Here is a 19,248-nt window from a genome sequence, read left to right as displayed (position 1 = left end):
ACAAATACAATGAGACCAAGAGCTAAGGAAGAAAGGGAGGGAGGAAGGAAGGAAAAGAGAGGACAGGGGATCCTCTGCATAGCAGGCTTGGAGCCTGGAGACGGAGCAAATCTCTTTGCAAACACTGACCGGTGCAAGGTCAGAGACATCTTGAGAACCACTGCTTCCCTGTGACTGTTTCCACAGTCCCAGGGGGAAAAACAAAAATATATAAATTCTGCTTCTCTTTTCCCTTCGTGTTTGTTGGGCTGTGCTTCTTTTCCTCTGCTGTGGCCCCTTCTCCTTACCTTATTCATACTCTCTTAGGAAGACAGTCTCCCCATAGACTCAAGTGCTGGCTGATGAAAGCAGGACTGAAACATTTGATCTCACCTTGATTTAACTAGAACAGCCTGTTCCGGGGATGGAACAAGCAGTGACCCAGAGGTTTTTGTTAAAGAATCTGACTGTATTGATCCAAGTAAATGAAAGAATAGATAAGTATTTTTACTGCAGCCGTCTGGCTAAGAATTGATGGGAAAATATTCATGAAGAGTTAAATAGAAAACAATGGTGTTCTCTTGCCAGCATGCTTTTCACCTGGTAGAGAATTCATTTCATTTTTTTTTAATTTAATTAATGAATTTATTTATTTATTTTTGGCTGTGCTGGGTCTTCGTTGCTGTACGCGGGCTTTCTCTCTTTGCAGCGAGCGGGGGCTACTCTTCGTTGGGGTGCGTGGCCTTCTCATTGTGGTGGCTTCTCTTGCTGTGGAGCACGGGCTCTAGGCACACGGGCTTCAGTAGTTGTGGTGCGTGTGCTCAGTAGTTGTGGCTCACGGGCTGTAGACCGCAGGCTCAGTAGTTGTGCACAGGCTTAGTTGCTCTGCAGCAGGCATGTGGGATCTTCCCAGACCAGGGCTCGAACCCATGTCCCCTGCATTGGCAGGCGGATTCTTTTTTTTTTTTTTTAATTAATTAATTTATTTATTTTTTGGCTGTGTTGGGTCTTCGTTTCTGTGCGAGGGCTTTCTCCAGTTGCGGCGAGCGGGGGCCCCCGCTTCATCACGGTGCGCGGGCCTCTCACTGTCGCGTCCTCTCCTGTTGCAGAGCACAGGCTCCAGATGCGCAGGCTCAGTAGTTGTGGCTCACAGGCTTAGCTGCTCCGCGGCATATGGGATCTTCCCAGACCAGGGCTCTAACCCGTGTCCCCTCCATTGGCAGGCAGATTCTTAACCACTGCGCCACCAGGGAAGCCCCAAGAACTCATTTCAGATTTCCATTTTTAGCAAATATGTCCCACATCTCCCTAGGCTGGAGCCCCTGACCCTCCTCGGGACACCTCTCAGACAGGAGAGTTGTCTAATCACAACCTGTTTATTTCACCCTAAATTTTACAGTCCTAAGTCCTTTGCCAAGCTGTCATTTTCATGAGATCAAAGTACATTTGCTTTAAGAGGTACAAACTAGTATGTAGAAAATAAGTAAGCTACAAGGATAGGGAATATGGCCAACATTTTATAATAACTATAAATGGAGTATAACCTTTTTTTGGGGGGGGGGCCTCTCCACACTGCTTGTGGGATCTTAGTTCCCCAACCAGGGATCGAACCTGGGCCCTTGGCAGTAAGAGCAAGGAGCCCTAACCACTGAACTGCCAGGGGAATATAAGATTTAAAAATTGTGAATCACTATGTTGTACACCTGAAACTTATATAATATTGTAAATCAACTACACCTCAAGAAAAAATAATAAAAATAGATTCTACTGCTAAAAAAAAAGTACGTTTTCAAAAGACTGAAAGTTGATTGATTAGCAAAATAATAAACTGTCTAATCATTTGTTGATGAAGTATTGTCTCTTGTAACAAGAATTTTGGTGACCATCAAGAAATCAAACTATTAGAATTTTTTAAAAGTGTTACTTTCATTTCGTATCTTAACCTTTTATTTTTATTTTAAAGTTTATTCTTTAAGTGTTAGAATGGGTAATCCATTCCAATGGTTGAAAAAATAAGGAAAAAGTAGAGTGGAAAGTTTCCTTCCCTCAGTTGTCCCCATTTGCCCACTAATCCCTCCCTAAAAGTTTCTTTTGTATTCTTCTAGGGATTTTAATGCATATGAATGTGAATATTTACTTACTCCACTTTTAAAACCTAAACTTTCTATTAAAGTATATATGTCTGGAGGAAAAAGTACACAAATCTTAAGTGATCAGCTCAATATTTTTTCTCAAAGTGAACATACTCATGTCCTCCTAGATCAAGAAAGAAAACTTTCTCAGCCTCTCATGGGCCATGAGGCTCTTACCATGAGACTCTTAGTAAACAGTATTCAGGTCTTTTGCTCATTTAAAAAAAACAGGTCGTTTATTTTTTTTTACTGATTAGTGGTTCTTTACATCCCTGGCTATGAGTCCTTTGTTTATTACATGTATTGCAAATAACTTTTCCTCTCTGTGGCCTCCTTTTGACCCTTTAAATGGTGTCTTTGGATGGACAGAGGTCCTTAGCTTTAATGTACTCCAATTTGTAATTTTTTGTTTGTTTGTTTGTTTTGACCAAGCCATGCAGGCTGCGGGGATCTTAGCTCCCCAACCAGTGATCCAACACGGGCCACCTGCAGTGGAAGCACGGAGTCCCAACCACTGCAACACCAAGGAATTACCTAAATTTTATTATTTTATGGTTACCACTTTTTGCTTCCTGTTTAAAAAATCTTTACCTTCACTAAACTCATGAAGATATTTATCTATGCTTCTTCTATTAGCTCAATTGTTTTATGTTTTCAGACCTCCAATCCATCTGAATTGATCTTTGTGTATGTTGTAAGCTAGGGGGGTCCAGATTCATTTTTCTTCCCATTTGAATATCCAGTTAACTTAGCCCCATTTTTTTAAATTAATTTATTTTTGGCTGCGTTCGGTCTTCATTTTTGCACGTGGGCTTTCCCTAGTTGCAGAGAGCGGAAGCTACTCTTCATTGTGTGCACAGGCTTCTCATTGTGGTGGCTTCTCTTGTTGCAGAGCATGGGCTCTAGGCACAAGGGCTTCAGTAGTTGTGGCTCACAGGCTCCAGAGCACATTCTTCCCTGCTGTTGCATTGGTTAAGAATCCGCCTGCCAATGCAGGCGACACGGGTTCGAGCCCTGGTCGGGGAAGATCCCACATGCTGCAGAGCAACTAAGCCCATGCACCACAGCTACTGAGCCTGTGCTCTAGAGCCCACGAGACACAACTACTGAGCCTGCGTGCCACAACTACTGAAGCCCGCGTGCCTAGAGCACATGCCCTGCAACAAGAGAAGCCACAGCAATGAGAAGACTGTGCACCACAACGAAGGTAGCCCCTGCTTGCCGCAACTAGAGAAAGCCCTCGTGCAGCAACAGAGACCCAAAGCAGCCAAAAATTAATTAATTAATTTAAAAACAAACAAACAAAAATGTTGCCTCTATTCCCCATGTTGTACAATACATCCTTGAGCCTATCTTACACTCAATAGTTTGGACCTCTCACTCCCCACCTCTATATTGTCCCTCCCCCTCCCAACAGGTAACCACTAGTTTGTTCTCTAGATCTGTGGGTCTGCTTCTTTCTTGTTATATTCTCTACTTTGTTGTATTTTTTAGATTCCACGTATAAGTGATATCATACAGTATTTGTCTTTTTCTGTCTGACTTATTTCATTTAGCATAATACCCTCCAAGTTCATCCATGTTGCTGCAAATGGCAAAATTTTGTTCATTTTTATGGCTGAGTAGTATTCCATTGTGTATATATACACCACATCTTCTTTATTCATCTCCTGATGGACACTTAGTTTGCTTCCATATCTTGGCAATTGTAAATAATGCTGCTATGAACATTGGGGTGCATGTATCTTTTCAGATTATTGTTTTGTTTTTCTTGGATGTATAACCAGGAGTGGAATTGCTGGGTCATATGGTAATTCTATATTTCTTTACTTTTTTTTTCTCTCTCTCTTTATTTTCTTTAGTTTTTTCTTTTTTTTAAATTTTATTTATTTTTTATTTTTTTCTTCTATTTTTTGTTTTTTGAGATACCTCCATACTGTTTTCCACAGTGTCTGTACCAACTTACATTCCCACCAACAGTATATGAGGGTTCCCTTTTCTCCATAGTCTCACCAACATTTGTTATTTGTTTTCTTTTTGATGACAGCCATTCTGACAGGTGTAAAGTGATATTTCATTGTGGTTTAGATTTGCATTTCCCCGATAATTATCAAGGTTGGACATCTTTTCATGTGCCTATTGGCCATCTGCATTTCCTATTTGGAAAAATGTCTATTCAGTTCTTCTGCCCACTTTTTAATTGAGTTGTTTATTTTTTTGATGTTGAGTTGTATGAGCTGTTTATATATGTTGAATATTAACCCCTTATTGGTCATATCATTTGCAAGTATTTTCTCTCATTTAGTAGGTAGATTGTCTTTTTGTTTCGTCAATAGTTTCCTTTGTTGTGCAAATGCTTTTAAGTTTAATTAGGTCCCATTTGTTTATTTTTGCTTTTATTTCCTTTACTTTAGGACACAGATCCAAAAAAATATTGCTGCAATTTATGTTAGAGTGTTCTGCCTATGATTTCCTCTAGGAGTTTTATAGTATTCAGTCTTACATTTAGGTCTTTAATTTGTTTTGAGTTTATGTTTGTATATGGTGTTAGACAATGTTCTAATTTCATTCTTTTACATGTAGCTGTCCAGTTTTCCCAGCACCTTGATGAGACTGTCTTTACTCCACTGTATATCCTTGCCTCCTTTGTCATAGATTAATTAACCATAGGTGCGTTGGTTTATTTCTGGGCTTTCTATCTTGTTCCATTGATCTATATTTCTGTTTTTGTGCCCATACAATACTGTTTTTATTACTGTAGCTTTGTAGTATAGTCTGAAGTCAGGGAGTGTGATTCCTCCAGCTCTGTCCTTCTTTCTCAAGATTGTTTTGGCTATTCAGGGACTCTGGCTTTCCCCTTGCTTTCTTCCTTCTGAAGTATACTTGATGGGTGATCCATGTGTTACAGGTGTACAGTATGGTGATTCACAGCTCCTGAAGGTTATACTGCATCAATAGTTATTATAAAATCTCTGGGCTTTGCTCTGAGTGAAATGGGGAGTCAATGCAGGGGTTTGATATGACTTCCATTTAACAGAATTTTTCTGGAGGCTGGGTGGAGACAATATCAGACAAGGGTAGAAGCAGGGAGAACTGTTAGGAGGGTGTTGCCATAATCTAGGCGAGATGATGAGGTGGTGAGATCCGTGAGACACGGTCAGAGATGCTGGATAAATTGTAAGCGGAGAGCCAACAGAATCCCCTGACCGATCCTAGGTGGAGAGAAAGAGGGTGATCAAAAGGATGTCAGGGATTTGGGCCTGAAAGGAAGGATGGGGTGCCAGTAACCGAGGGAGGGTTGGGATGCTGGGGAAGGTGACGGACCTGGATTTCACCCTGGACTGATGCTTGGACTGGGATGTCGACTCTTTGGTGTCTCTTAGATGTTCCTGTGGTGATGCCAGGCCGGCAGTGGGTAACGAAGCACGGCAGGGGAGAGGCCTGGGTGGTGGTATTTATTTGGGAGTCATAAGCCTGAGAGATGGGCTTTAAAACTGTGAGTTGGGAACAGCCTAGAAAGGTAAGGGCAGGAACAGAGCGAGGAGGTCCTGGGGCCCCAGCGATAAGAAGAGAAAAGAGGAACCAGGGGAGGAGGCTATGAGGAAGCATCCAGTAGGCAGGAGAAAAATCCAGAGGGTGTGGTGTCTTGGAAGCCAAGTGAAAGGAGAGCTTTGAGGCCGAGAGCGATCCCGGTGTCACAGCTGCGCAGCGACCAGGTAAGATAAGCCGGGAACGGCCGCTGGCTTTAGCTTCACAGGGGCCGTTGGTTACTAATGCGAGCAGTTTCGGTGGAGTGATGGGGATGGTTTAAGAGAGATTTGGGGAAGAATCGTGGCCCTCAAGTGCAGATAATTCTTTGGGGATTTTGGCTGCGGAGGAGAGCAGTAGCTGGTGGGAGCAGAAGGAAGGCCGGGAAGAGGTTTTCTTTCTTTCTTTTTATTTTTTTAAGATTGGAAAAATTACAGCTTTTTGGTGTGCAAATAAGAGTGATTTAGTAGACAGAAAAACTGATAATGCAGAACTGGGTAGAATTAACGGGGCAAGCATCTTGAGTACAGGAGAAAGGGTGGGATTAAGTGGTTTTGGATTGGAGCACAGAAGGTGAGGGGTCAGCAAACGCTTTCTACAAAGGACCAGATAGTAAATATTTTAGTATTTGCGGGTCCCACGGTCTCTGTCACAACTGTTCTGCTGCGGCTCTAAAGCCGCCGTGGATGATACACAAATGAATGGGCATGGCCATGTTCCAATAAAACTGCGTTTCAGTTCATCAAAATTTTAATTTCATATAATTTTCACATGTCGCAACATATATTCTTCTTTTGATTTCGACCATTCCAAAAGTTAACGGCAGGCTGTACAGAAACGGGCAGTGAGCTGGATTTGGCCCCTAGGCCAAAGTCTGCCAACCTCCAATCTATGTACCTGACAAGAGTAACCCAGACGGGTACAAAGAAATTGAGTAGAAGTGGTGAGGGGAATCTGAATTCTCCGGAGCGCTTCAATTTTCTCAGTGAGGTAGGACCCTGAGAACGAGGATGAGTGAGAAAGTATAGAAGATTCGAGGAGAGAAGCAAAGACATAAAATACAGAGTGTGGCTTGACCAGGAACATCTAAGTAGAACGAGTCTCCCTGCAGCCTGAAGTCCCCTTTTGAGGTCTGCGGTCTTGAGTCTGAAGTCAGATCTCTTCAGGGGAGGCTGTGTTTTTCTGCAGCCACGATACGTAGTTGTTACAAAGTTGGGCTTGAGAAGCTGTGATTCTGCCAAAAGAGTTTCAAGAAGGAGGAAGCGAAGTTAGAGTTTTCATCTAAGAGGTTATAGATGATTGTAGGCTTATGAGAGATTTAACAAATAATAATACAGGGCGCCCAGTTAAATCTGAATTTCAGATAAACAACAAATACGTTTTTAGTGTAAGCCTGTCCCACGATTAGGAGGAAGAGAGAAGATGAAGCAGTCCGGGGAGATGTGCAAATTGGGACATCAATGGATTGGAGGTCTTGTCCGGGAACGGGTGCTGGGGGGAACCACCAGCCAGGACAAGGTAGAGTCGAACGCCTGACCTTGAGATGAATAAAAAGAGGAAGGTTGAACCCTAAAATATGCCTGTGGTTGATGCTGCAGGGTGGGCTTAAGGAGGACTTAGGGAGGAGCCAGCAAGGGGGTTGTGACCCGAACCAGGTGTAAATTCTGACCTTCCAGAAGAGGGAAGAGGAAGGCAAACATTTTCTGCTAACTCATGTCCCTGGTCCACTTCAGAGTGAGCTCACCACTCCCCTTCCCCTTCGCACACCCAGGTGGTTACTGGGATTTGGAAACAAAAGCTCCAAGGAGACACACAGGGGCTTTAGAGTTTTCAAAGTACAGTCCACTCGGCAAGATGTTGGCTAAGATGTGTGGCCACCTCTTCAGAAGGTGAGCTCTTGTTATCCAGTCAGAAATGAAAAATGATTCGGTTATTATGATTATGATAGAATAAGCTCAGGAAGAAAATACAGACTCAGTAGAGAAGCGGCAAACCCACAGCAGCTACAGAGATCCTTACTGGGCTCTGGAAGGGATGGAAGAACGGTACGGGAGAGGGACTGGGTGATGGTTAGAAACCCTCTTACCTACCTCTGGAGACTAAGTTCCCAGGGAGCAGAGAAGGGGTTTGTGCACAGCTGTGCCCTCAGTTCCTGGAGCAGCTCCTGACAGAGAGGAGATGAATAATACTTGTCGAGTGAATAAATGAGTACAGAACAGTGAAAGAAAACCTGGGGAATCTCCTTGGCTACCTTTGGCCACTTAACCAGATATGTGGCCTTGGGCGAGTTAATTAGCATCTCTGAGCCTCAGTTTCCTACACCTCCACAGCTTTGCAAAGCAGAAATGAGATAGCGCTTAACTTTTAGGAATAGTGGTTGTTGTGGGTTACTGGTAGGAAAAGAGATGGGGCGTGGTCTTTGCGTGGAGGGAGCATTTTTTTAGAACTAGTTTGAGAATTTTATTTTATTTTTTTTTTAATTTTTTTTGCGGTACGCGGCCCTCTCACTGTTGTGGCCTCTCCCGTAGCGGAGCACAGGCTCCGGATGCGCAGGCTCAGCGGCCATGGCTCACGGGCCCAGCCGCTCCGGGACATGTGGGATCTTCCCGGACTGGGACATGAACCTGTGTCCCCTGCATCAGCAGGCGGACTCTCAACCACTGCGCCACCAGGGAAGCCCTAGCTTGAGAATTTTAAAAGGGGGCGGTACTTTAAAATTTTGGGAAATCCTGGAACTTAGAAGAAAATTTTTCAAGTAAAGTTAAAAAAATTATTTACTTTCTATTATATGTCAACTCGTATGGAAGACAGTTATATACATTATCTGCAGAAAATCCTTGGGGATAGGCAACATCCTAGGAAAAAACATAACAAGTATGTAAATGGCTAAACAGCGGCATGTAAACAGGGGGAACAGGGCTTCAAACCAAAATTCAGGTTTAAGTATCTTGGAATGTTAAAGGCAAATTTAGAGGGTTAGTCCCATCTCCCACACAGAGCCCAAATCTTCTCTGCAATAGTGAAGTCTAGATTTGGAGCCAGAGTTAGACCCCTTAAGACAGTCCAATTCATTCTGAATTAGTCAAAGGTTTTTCTTTCCAAAACATTAAAGCTAGTCTCGAGCAATTTCCCCTCCCTGGCCCTGGCTCTGACCTCTGGAGCTGCCCGCGGGAAATACAGACCAGCCAGAAGGACAGGGGGCTGTGTCCTTCTCACCCTCGTTACTGCTTCCCACAGCCGTGCACGCAGGGGACACTCAGGAAATGTTTGCTGCATCGAACGTGGCTTTGCCTTTTCTCGCAATGACACCTAAGAGACGAAATAGCCCCAGTCTCCAGCCCTCCAAGATCAGTGCTGCTCTTGCCCTCTGAGATCCTGGCTCCAAGCCTTGACCTGAAACCCCCCTGGGAAGATAGGTCTGTGCTCTCATTAACTCAGTAGGTCAAGAAGCATCCACTGAGTGCCTACTGCGTACCAGGCGCTGTTGTAAGTGCTGGGAACCTATCTTCTAACAAAACAGGCAGATTACCCTTGTATCTTCTGTGTGAGAAAGTAGAGAATACACAACGAATATAAAATCTTCCAGAAAGTGATAAGTGGTAGGGAGAAAAAAATGGAAACAGGTAAGAGGAATTGAGAGTGTCAGTGGTGCTTTCAATGTAAGTGGGATGGCCGTGTCAGCCAAGAAGGGAGGTGATGAAAATGTCCATGAGATCATTGTGAGGGGGAGTGGCAAGGGGACAGGCTGTGTAAAGTGCGGAAGTACCAGCCTGCATGGTGAGGGGGAGCAGGGGGAGCTCGGGGGAGCAGGGGGCCCATCACAGAGATGCTGTCAGGCAGATGCAGGCTCGGGCTGCACTGTCCCCAGCAGAAGCCTCCAGCCACGTGGGGCTACGCAGCTCCTGAAACGTGGCTATGACCCACTACGTTTCAGAGACTTTGAATGAAAACAAGAATGTGACATTTCTCAATTTTTATGTGATTCCATGTTGAAACGGTAACAACTTAGAGATACAGTGTTAAATAAAATATACTATTACAATCATGTCACTCGTTTCTTTTTTTATTATGGTTACCAGGAAATTTAAAACGCCACATGTGGCTCCTAATCTGTTTCTATTGGATGGTATCGGTCTAGGGTCTTGCACACCCTTCTAAGGACTTTGGCTTTTATTCCAATAGAAATGGGGATCCCTTGGAGAGCTTAGAGCAGAGGAGTGACAGGATCTGGCTTTGTACAAAAGGATCACTCTGGCTGCTGTATTGAGATTAAATTGCAGGACGTCACTCCTGGAAGCGGGAGCCCCTTCAGGAGGCCATGGCAGTGATGCAGGGGAGATAATGGTGGCTTAGCCCAGGGGGCCAGCGGTGGAGGCAGTGAGATGTGGCTGGAATCGGATGTATTTTTGAAGGTAGTGCCTACAGGAGCGCCTGCAGGATTAGACGTGGGATGTGAGAGAACGGAAGGAACCAAAGGTGCACGCAGTGATTCTGGCCTGAGGAGCTGGCCATTCCCTGAGGGAGGAAGACCGTGGGCAGAGCAGTGGACTGTCAGGATGTCAATTACAGTCACATGGAGATGCTGAGACAACAGCTGGGTGTTTTTTGTTTGTTTTTTGTGGTACGTGGGCCTTTCACCGTTGTGGCCTCTCCCGTTGCAGAGCACAGGCTCCGGACGCGCAGGCTCAGCGGCCATGGCTCACGGGGCCCAGCCGCTCCGCGGCATGTGGGATCCTCCCGGACTGGGGAACGAACCCGTGTCCCCTGCATCGGCAGGCAGACTCTCAACCACTGCGCCACCAGGGAAGCCCAACAGCTGGGTGTTAGAGGACAGTGCCCAGGGGAGAAATTTGGGAACTGTAATATCTAAGTGGTCTTTAAAGTCAGGAGACTGGAGGAGCTCACCACGGGAGTGCAATAATATTGAGAAGAAGGCTAAGGACTGAATTTAAGAATATGAGGTTGGGGAGAAAAGGTGGAATCAGCAAAGGACTAAGAACAGACGAGGCAGATGGTGGTGACCTGGAGCCAAGGAAGAATGTGTTTCCAGGAGAAGCAAGAAGTCAGCATGTCCAGTGCTTCTGTGTCAGCATGTCCAGTGCTTCTATGGACAGAGTTAGGATGAGGATGGAGAGTTGACCATTGGGTTTAGATGATGTGGAGGTCAGGAGTTTTTTGGAATCGTCTGAGCAAAAGCCTGATAGCAGTGGGTTTGCCCGAGAATGGCAGGAAAGACTTTGGAGACAGCGAGCATGGATAACTCCAGGAATTTTACTGGAAAAGGGAGGAGAGAGATGAGGCCATAGCTGACAGGTACTTGGGGCCGGAGAGGGATTCTAATTAATGATGGGGTAGATAACAGACGGTTTGGGTGCTCGTGAGAATAACACAATAGAGAGAGGAAAACTGATGATGTCGGGTAAAGGTGGACCATTGCTGGAGTCAGGTTCCCATGGAGATGAGAGGGGATTCCATCCAGGGCACAGGAGCCTTGCCTGTAGGAGCCACGGCAGTTCCCCTTCACTAACAAGTAGGAAAGCCAACTGTAAGGGTGTGGATGCAGGTGGCGACGTCACGGAGGGTCTCTTCCAGCTGCTTCATTTGCTCAGAGAAGTGGGAAGCAAACCCATCAGCTGGGAGAGGCTTTGGAGGTCCTGCAGAGTGAGCTCAAAGTCTAAAATAGGTGTCCAGGAGAGAGTGAGAGAGAAAGCACTGGGGAAATAGGGGCTGATTAATGCACCCCCCCCAACCTTGGTACTTTTCGGAAGTGGGTTTAAAGTGAGAGCAGTCGGCATGGTGGTGTGTTTTCTCTAGCCACTTTTCACGGCAAAGGGCCAGGAGTAGGGTAAGCCCGGGGCTGTGGCACCTGCCAAGGTGTGAGCGTGCCCTCAAGGGAGCGATCCTAATGACTGACCACAGACTTGACTCGTTCAAACACATATTTGCCGAATGGCCGCTGTCATCACAGCAGTAAGGTAATAAAACTGCTTTTGCGCTCAGCTTACGTTGTGGTCCTGTCGCCACATCAACCGCCTCTCTGGTGACGCTGCGTGCTCTTGCGCTGCATCCCCGTGGCCGTGGCAGGAACTGCGGCTGCTGAGGCACCAGATGAGACAGGGCTGCCGCCTCCTGGCCAGTTTCTGCTACTGCAAATACGCCAGGACCACATCTACAACTAGCTTCTCACTGCCCTGGGCTGGTGAGCGGTAAAAACAAGGACCCGACCAAAGGCTAGCACTGGGCGCCCAGGACCTCTGCTTTTCCCCACCCCTCCGTCTTCCATTCTCATTCTCAGTAAGGAGCAACGTAATCCCTACTAAAGGACGCTCCTTTCCTGGGAAGGTTTCCACCTTAGCAGACAACTTTAAGTATCCAAAAGCCCTCAAGCGCCAAGGAAATGAAGCAGTCATTGAATTTCAAGCATCTGTGGAAAATCAGTGCAGGAAATATTTGAGATGCAAAAGTCTGCCTTGTGGCTACTTGTCCACATACTACCGTATAGATGGTATATTAGCATTTTTGTTCTCTTTGACTTTGGTTTCACTCTCTGGTTAGTAGGTTTTGCTGATTTCACTTTCCTACTTGTTATTAATTTTTCATTTCACTGTTACATTTACAATTTCTCAACTATACTTCAATAAAAAAGAAAAGAAAAGAAAGATAGAAAAGAGTTCACTGTCATGGAAAACCATCACATAAAATATTAAGATTAGAAGGACCTTAAGATGTTGTCTAGCTTATATTTCTGTGCCTCACAGTGAAATTGTACTCAGGAAGTGACTTCTAATGCTCATCACAACTACGGACGGGCAGTGTGGACAAAGGGACAGGGTTGAAGCTGGTGTCATCAGACCGCTGGTGGGGTGCCTGGTACCCCACCTGGTGATGAGCTTATGGCTGAAGTTCTCACCTTCTTCCTCTATAAAATTGCACAAATAATCACCCTGCCCATCTTGTAAGATGGTTGTAAAATCACATGTTGTAATTCAGATCAAAATAGTTCATTAACGGCGCACTGCATTGTGTATTCAAAGATGTTTATGGAATTTGCCAGGAATTTTGCTACACGTTATGTGGAATGTTCAGTACCTTCAGTCCTTCTCTAAATTCAGAACATTCCCTGATCTTATGAAACTTACAATTCAGTAATATCTCTTTAGAGAAGAGGGGAAAACAACAAAGACAAAAATCTGACTTTTTTTTTTGAACACTGGAATTTGCTTCTCGAATTTGAAATAACTCAGTGCATACTTCTCTGATCCACGTCTCCTGCCATTAGCTCTATTTTGCTTTTATCTTGGCTGATGTATTTTCTCTACCCTTTAAATGAAGGCTTGAAAAGCTTCAATGCAGTGGAAACATCCCAAATGTCCATCAGTGGATGGATAAGCAAAATGCAGTATATACATATAATGGACTATGATTCAGCTTTAAAAAGAAATAAAATTCTGAAACATGCTACAACATAGATGAAGCTTGAGGATTTTATTCTAAGTGAAATAAGCCAGAGACAAAAAGACAAATACTGTATGATTTCACTCATATGAGGTACCCAGTCAAATTCATAGAGATGGAAGGTAGAATGGTGTTTGCCAGGACCTGGAGGGAAAGGGACTGTCAGTTTCACAAAATGAAAAGAGGTTTGGAGGCGGATGGTGGCAATGGATGCGCGACAGTGTGAACGTACTTAATGCCACTGACCTGCACACTTAAAAATGGTTAAAATGGTAAATGTTATGCTGTGTATATTTTACAACAACTTTTTTTAATGGGAAAAATAAAGCAGCCTAAGTGCATTGTAAGTGTGTAAATCCAGTCGCATGCCCAGAATTAAAAACAGCTGTGCATACTTTTCTAGTCTTACACGTCTGCCACAAACAGTAAGCATTCCATACACCTGTGGGGCTTGTTGAATTGCCCTGGATTTCTGCATATCAACTTTCAAGTGACTTCAAAGAATTTTTCTCAAGGTTGAGCTTTCTGGACGAAGTTCGAAGGCATTATAAGAAAGATGACTGAAATAGTTTTCAATAAATACTAAGTTTCAAGTATTACATTAGAGAAAAAGAAAGAATTACAGGGAGTCGCTTTCAAAATGAGTCCATTTCAGCTGAATAGTGTTTGCAGCCCTCTGAATGACTGGGATTGCTGGTAAATGTCAGCCCTTCCATTAGCAGGGACCTTGGGCAATCATCTGGTCCAGCCCGTGCCTTCGGGCAGGTAAGATATCATCAACCCATTTTGCAGATGTGGCAATCCTTGTGCCCAGAGAGGCAAAGAAACTTGTGTCAAGTCACACAGAAAGCGGAGGAGTGGTGTCCAGAACTCGGGGCTCCCGCCTCCCAGAACCTGCGCTTTTTTCTGCTGCATCATGCTCTGGTTTACGTAACTTCTCTGCGTCTCCGTTTTCCCACCGCATTCTAGAGTGAAAATGTATCCGTTCTGATTATTGTGTAAAAATTCTTTGGGTGTCCCAGGCTGTTGCTTATCTGGGAAAAGGTGGGTGGTTATCTGGAATCAAGTTCTGGATTCAGAGTCTAAAGACAAGAGTCTGAGCCTGTGATCTTGGATGAATTGGTTAACCTCTATGAATCTATGTCAATTCAAAGTGTTTTTGAAAGAGTCAAGTGAGGCTTGTTAGTGCATGTATTTTGTATAGTATAAAGAAAAGAGTTTTCAAAGAGTAGCCCATGAAGACTTGGGGGTTCCCCAGACCCTTTCAGAAGGGTTCCAAGAGCAAAACTATTTTCATGATAATACTAAGCTGTTACTTGCCTATCTTCACGCCAAATTTCTCACAGGTATGCCGTGGGGTTCCCAGAGGTTACATGGCAGGTGGTATTGTAACAGATTGAATGCCGGAGCAGAAATGAGGTGTCCAGCTGTCTTCTATTAGGTTAGATAGTAAAAAAAAAAATAGGCAGAAATATTAAACAATGTGACTCTTCTCAATTTTTTGTTTTGAATATAGTTATTTTCATTAAAATGTTATTTATGTTAAAATGTAATGGGTTATTACTATTATTTTAGACGAATTAATAAATATTTCAAAATTTTTTCAGTTCTAATTTCTAATATGGTAATATTGACAGATATAACCACATACACAAAAGCTCTTTGAGGGTCTCAATTTTTCAGAGTGAAAACTGTCCTGAGAGCCAAAAGTCTGAGAACTGCTGCTATAAAGTACTGTACAAATAGTAGATATTTTTACTTTATATCATTGACCTTTAAAGAAAAAAAGTATCACATGATAAAAAAAAAAAGGATGCATGCCTCTTATGGAAAAGTTAGAGAATTATAGATAAATAGAAAGAAGGAAATAAACAGTGTCAATAATCCTATAACACAAAGAACAACTGTTACCATTTTTGTTGCACTTTTCTCAGTATTCTCTCATTGTAAATATCTAGCCTGTGATCTTGACAGGCTTCGTCAGTCTTCAGAGTTTAAATTGGGGTGGCACGGGGAGTTTGGGGCGGTTATTCGCTGGTCCTCGGATCACCAGCAGGATCTCGGCTCCGGCCCAGTCATCTCAGGTTGTTTCATCGGGTGGTGTCTCGTGTTTGCTCATCACTGAGTCTTTGGTTACAACACGTCCATCTTTTCCTTCCTCTTCTTCTCTGCCGCTTCGGAGCCAGGGATGCTAAGGTCTGCACAGCCCGCCGCCTCCTGCGGGTCAAACATCTCCATCTCCGCGCGTAGCCCCCACTCCCCCATCCCCCCCATCCACCCCCCCCCCCCCGCCACCCCAGTGCAATGGGCGGGAGCTCCGGGGCTACGGAAGTGGTGGGCGCTGGGTCTGCTGGAATCGGTCCTGGGTGCCGAAAACCCTGGCTGTGGGCAGGGCCTCCCTCCTTGAGCGGTATTTTGTCCGACGGGCGCTGATGCTGTGCAGTTTTACCGAAAGCATCTTCTTCCTCATCATCTCCCTTCGATTCTTGCCCACTTTCTAGTCCTGAGCTAGGAGCCCCGTGGAGGGCTAGAGATGGGGCAGTTTGCACACTGAGCTCTGAATATCGCCAGAAAAAGCCTCCTCCTGACGGCCAAGTTGCAGAACTTTAGGACTTGGTACTTCATAGCGGCAGTTCTCAAACTTTCGGGTCTCAGGTCCCATTTTCACTCTTAAAAATTGAGACCCTCAGAGAGTTTATGTGTATGTGGTTATATTTGTCAATATTTACCATATTAGAAATTAGAGCTGAAAATTTTTTAAATATTTATTAATTCATCTAAAATAACAGTAACAACTTATTACATTTTAACAAATAATATTTTTATGAAAAATAACTATAACACCATATTTTTATGAACTATAAAAATTTTTATGAAAAAAATTGGGTACTTCCCTCTTTCATAGAAATCGTGGGATCATATTCCTTCTCCATTTGATCTGTGGTTCTTAAGTTTTTCTTTTAAAAAGTTGGTGTTGGAGTTCCCTGGTGGCGCAGTGGTTGAGAGTCTGCCTGACGATGCGAGGAACACGGGTTCGTGCCCCGGTCTGGGAAGATCCCACATGCCATGGAGCGACTGGGCCCGTGAGCCCATTTTGGGGGGGTTGACACTTGGGTTTGTGCTTGTGATTTTGATATTACATACATGTATGTTAGTCCTCATTTCTATGGACAAAACAGTTCTCAAGTCTTTAATATTTTAAAATTTCACAATACTTTCCAAAAAGCACCGTGACAGCCAGGGGCTTTCCCACCTGAACCACCGACTATAGATCTCAACAGCAGACCATGTTTGTCTTGTCTGCCCAGAGATTTGGAAGGAGAATGCTAACTCAGCCTCCTCTTTCTCAGAACAGATACAGCTCAGAATCCACTTTAAAATGATGCAGGTTCTCTATAGAACTGACGTATTTAGACAAAACTTGGAGACTCTCCATGTGAGAATCACAAATGGCTTAAAATTTGAGAAACCCTAAAGGAAAAATCCAAAGTTCTCTTTTACACAGCACAGAAAAGCGAGCTCTGAGAGGTCCCTTGGCTACTTGCTTTAAAGCTGCCTGTGCTACCTAAACGTCTCATTGGGCGAACGATGGCTGTTCCCTGGGTCCTGCACATTGACTCAGGTGAGACATTAACAAGCATTTTCTGATTTTAAGGGGTATCAGACCAGTGCCTTAGGGTGTCCACGTTTAGAAGCATAAATAAAAGGGACAGTGCTTTATTTTGAAGTCTGGGTTAATTTCAGGCTTACTTAGGAGATGTGTTAGTACATCTCCCACAGGTGCAAGCTGAAGCCGCTCGTCTTTAAGGGGTGAGAGTGTAGATGGTCTTTGGGGATCACGTGATTGGGAAGGAGAGGTTAGGGCTGGCCTCGGGCTCGCCTGTATCCAGGTTTCTCTCCTTCCTCTCCCTTCGTCTGTCTCTCTCTTCTGCTTTTCGCTCCCTTGTTGGTTTCATCTCTCAGATCTGTCATGTGGCCACAGAGGTGACCACAGCAGCTCTGAGGTCAGGCTTACAGTTTGGCATCTGAAATGAAAGAGCAATACCTCCACCTCTGATTTGGAAAATTCCAGGGAAGAACGGTGTAGGTCAGACTGGGTCCCATGCCAGAAGGGACAGAAAATTCTGATAAACAGCCTTGGGGGAGGAAAGAAATATTCTGAAAAATGGTGAGGTAAGGAAGCAAGAGAATCTTGATGCCAGAAGGGGCTGGTATGTCAGACAGACCTACTCTATCAGGAAGGGAATGCCTTTTAACGTCATTCTTCTCTAGTTGATATTTCTTCTTTGACCAAGGTCAGTTTGCTGATGCCAAGAGATTGGTTACTTCACAGTCTTATAAAGATCAAGTTACTTAACCTTCCTGTGCCTGTTTCCTCACACTAATATGGCTTAATAGTACTATATCTCATGAGGTAGTTGTGAGGACTACAGAATAGCATCTACCTCACAGGGATGCTCTAAGGACCAAGTGCCCAGCGTGGCACCTGACACACAGTAAGCGTTTGGTCAAGGAAAGCTTTCGTAATTACCATTGTTATTAATAACAATGACAGAGGAGATCCAATTAGGAGAATTTGGGCAAGAATGTAGGGCGTGGCCTTAAGAGAGCAGAAGTGCCGTCACCTGTCTGGGACATAAGGTCAGAGCTCAACCAGAGCATGAAGACGGAGCACCTCAGTTCCCCCCGTGTCAAGGGACAAGGATGGATCTGCTGCTGAGGCTGGGATTCCAGCAGATCCTTCTGTAAAGAGAAGAAGAGTGGAAGATACCAACCTCACCTTGAAGGAAATAGCAGCTTAGCAGGGAACTAGGACTAACGGGCATGAACAGTTAAAGCAACAGTACGTACAGTCGTATTACGATCATGCAAAGTAAGACCTGCATTTGGTGAGGTATGTAGGAAAACAAGAGCCTGAAAGGAGTGACCGAAATGTTACCTGTGGGAATCTCTAGGAGATGGGAACATGAGTTGTTGTTGTTGTTTTTTAAGATTATGAATTTATTTTGTAATTAAGAAAAAAAGTGCTAGTTTTAAGTGATGTAAGATAACTTATAACTCAGTTAAGAGTTCTGGAACACCACTGAAGTGAGAAATCCTGTGCTCTAGACTAACATGGGAAGACATCATAAGGGGTGACATTCTGGGGACTCCTGAAGGATGGATGGGGTGCACATGTATAGAGGGGAGAAGACAGCTCTGGCGAGGAGCCCTGAGCAAGTGGATAATCATGGCAGGTTTAATGATCACCTTATTGCTCCTCAGCTCCACGTCCACTCTTTGCTCTGCTTCCTGATTCTGGAGCTGGACCCTATGGACATTTCTCTTTGGCCAGCTGGCACAACGCCAGGCTGTGTCCTGCTACCATTGTTCAGGGGGTGGAGAAAGATCCTGACCAAGGAGGGCCTACAGAGAGCAGACCGAGATTAGCCAGAAAAAGCACAAGAAAATCATGCAGGGTCTTAACCTCCAGATGGAGAAGGAGTTCATTCGTGAACTGAAAGCCTAGTGAGACATCTTCCCAACGTTGCCCAAGGTCTCCCGGGGCCTAACACAGCCGGCGAGGCTTCCCCAGCATCTTGTCTTCCGGTGTGCTCGTTCCTCCTTCCGATGGTCTGGACCTTCCTACAGGTACCGACTTCTCATCAGGCTGAGCACACGCTTGTCATACCACTTTACCTTTGCCCATGGTGTTGCCCCTACCTAGAGCAACCTCTTTTACTCCTTGACGCCTTGACTATTTGTCCTTCAAAAGGCTGATCAGGCATCCTATTGGTGTAAAAAGTTTCCCCTGAGTCTTTTCCCTCCAGCTTAAAACCTTCCCCCTGTACATCCTTCTAGACTACCTCTATTCCATGCATCGTGTTAACTTAGGCTGATTCAGTGTCTGTTCATCTTTTCCACCACTGAACTTCTTCATGGCTTTAATGATCCCCTGTATCTCCAGAGACTAGCAGACTGCCTGGAACATGGCAGGCGAACTGAACCAATGTGGGCTGTGCCCCGACTGCTGAGAATGTCTTTTGAAGGCAGGATTATATTATTCTGGGAGATTAGAACGCTCAGAATTAGTGGGGCATCATAGTTAGGGGCAGGACAGCATTTTAGTGCTTCTGGTTTGGAGATGTTGGTTAACCAATATATATTCCAATAA

This window comes from Globicephala melas, chromosome 11, assembly GCF_963455315.2.
Source record: "Globicephala melas chromosome 11, mGloMel1.2, whole genome shotgun sequence".
NCBI lineage: Eukaryota > Metazoa > Chordata > Mammalia > Artiodactyla > Delphinidae > Globicephala > Globicephala melas.
The sequence above is the reverse complement of the archived record's forward strand: the minus strand, read 5'-3'. Positions refer to the sequence as shown.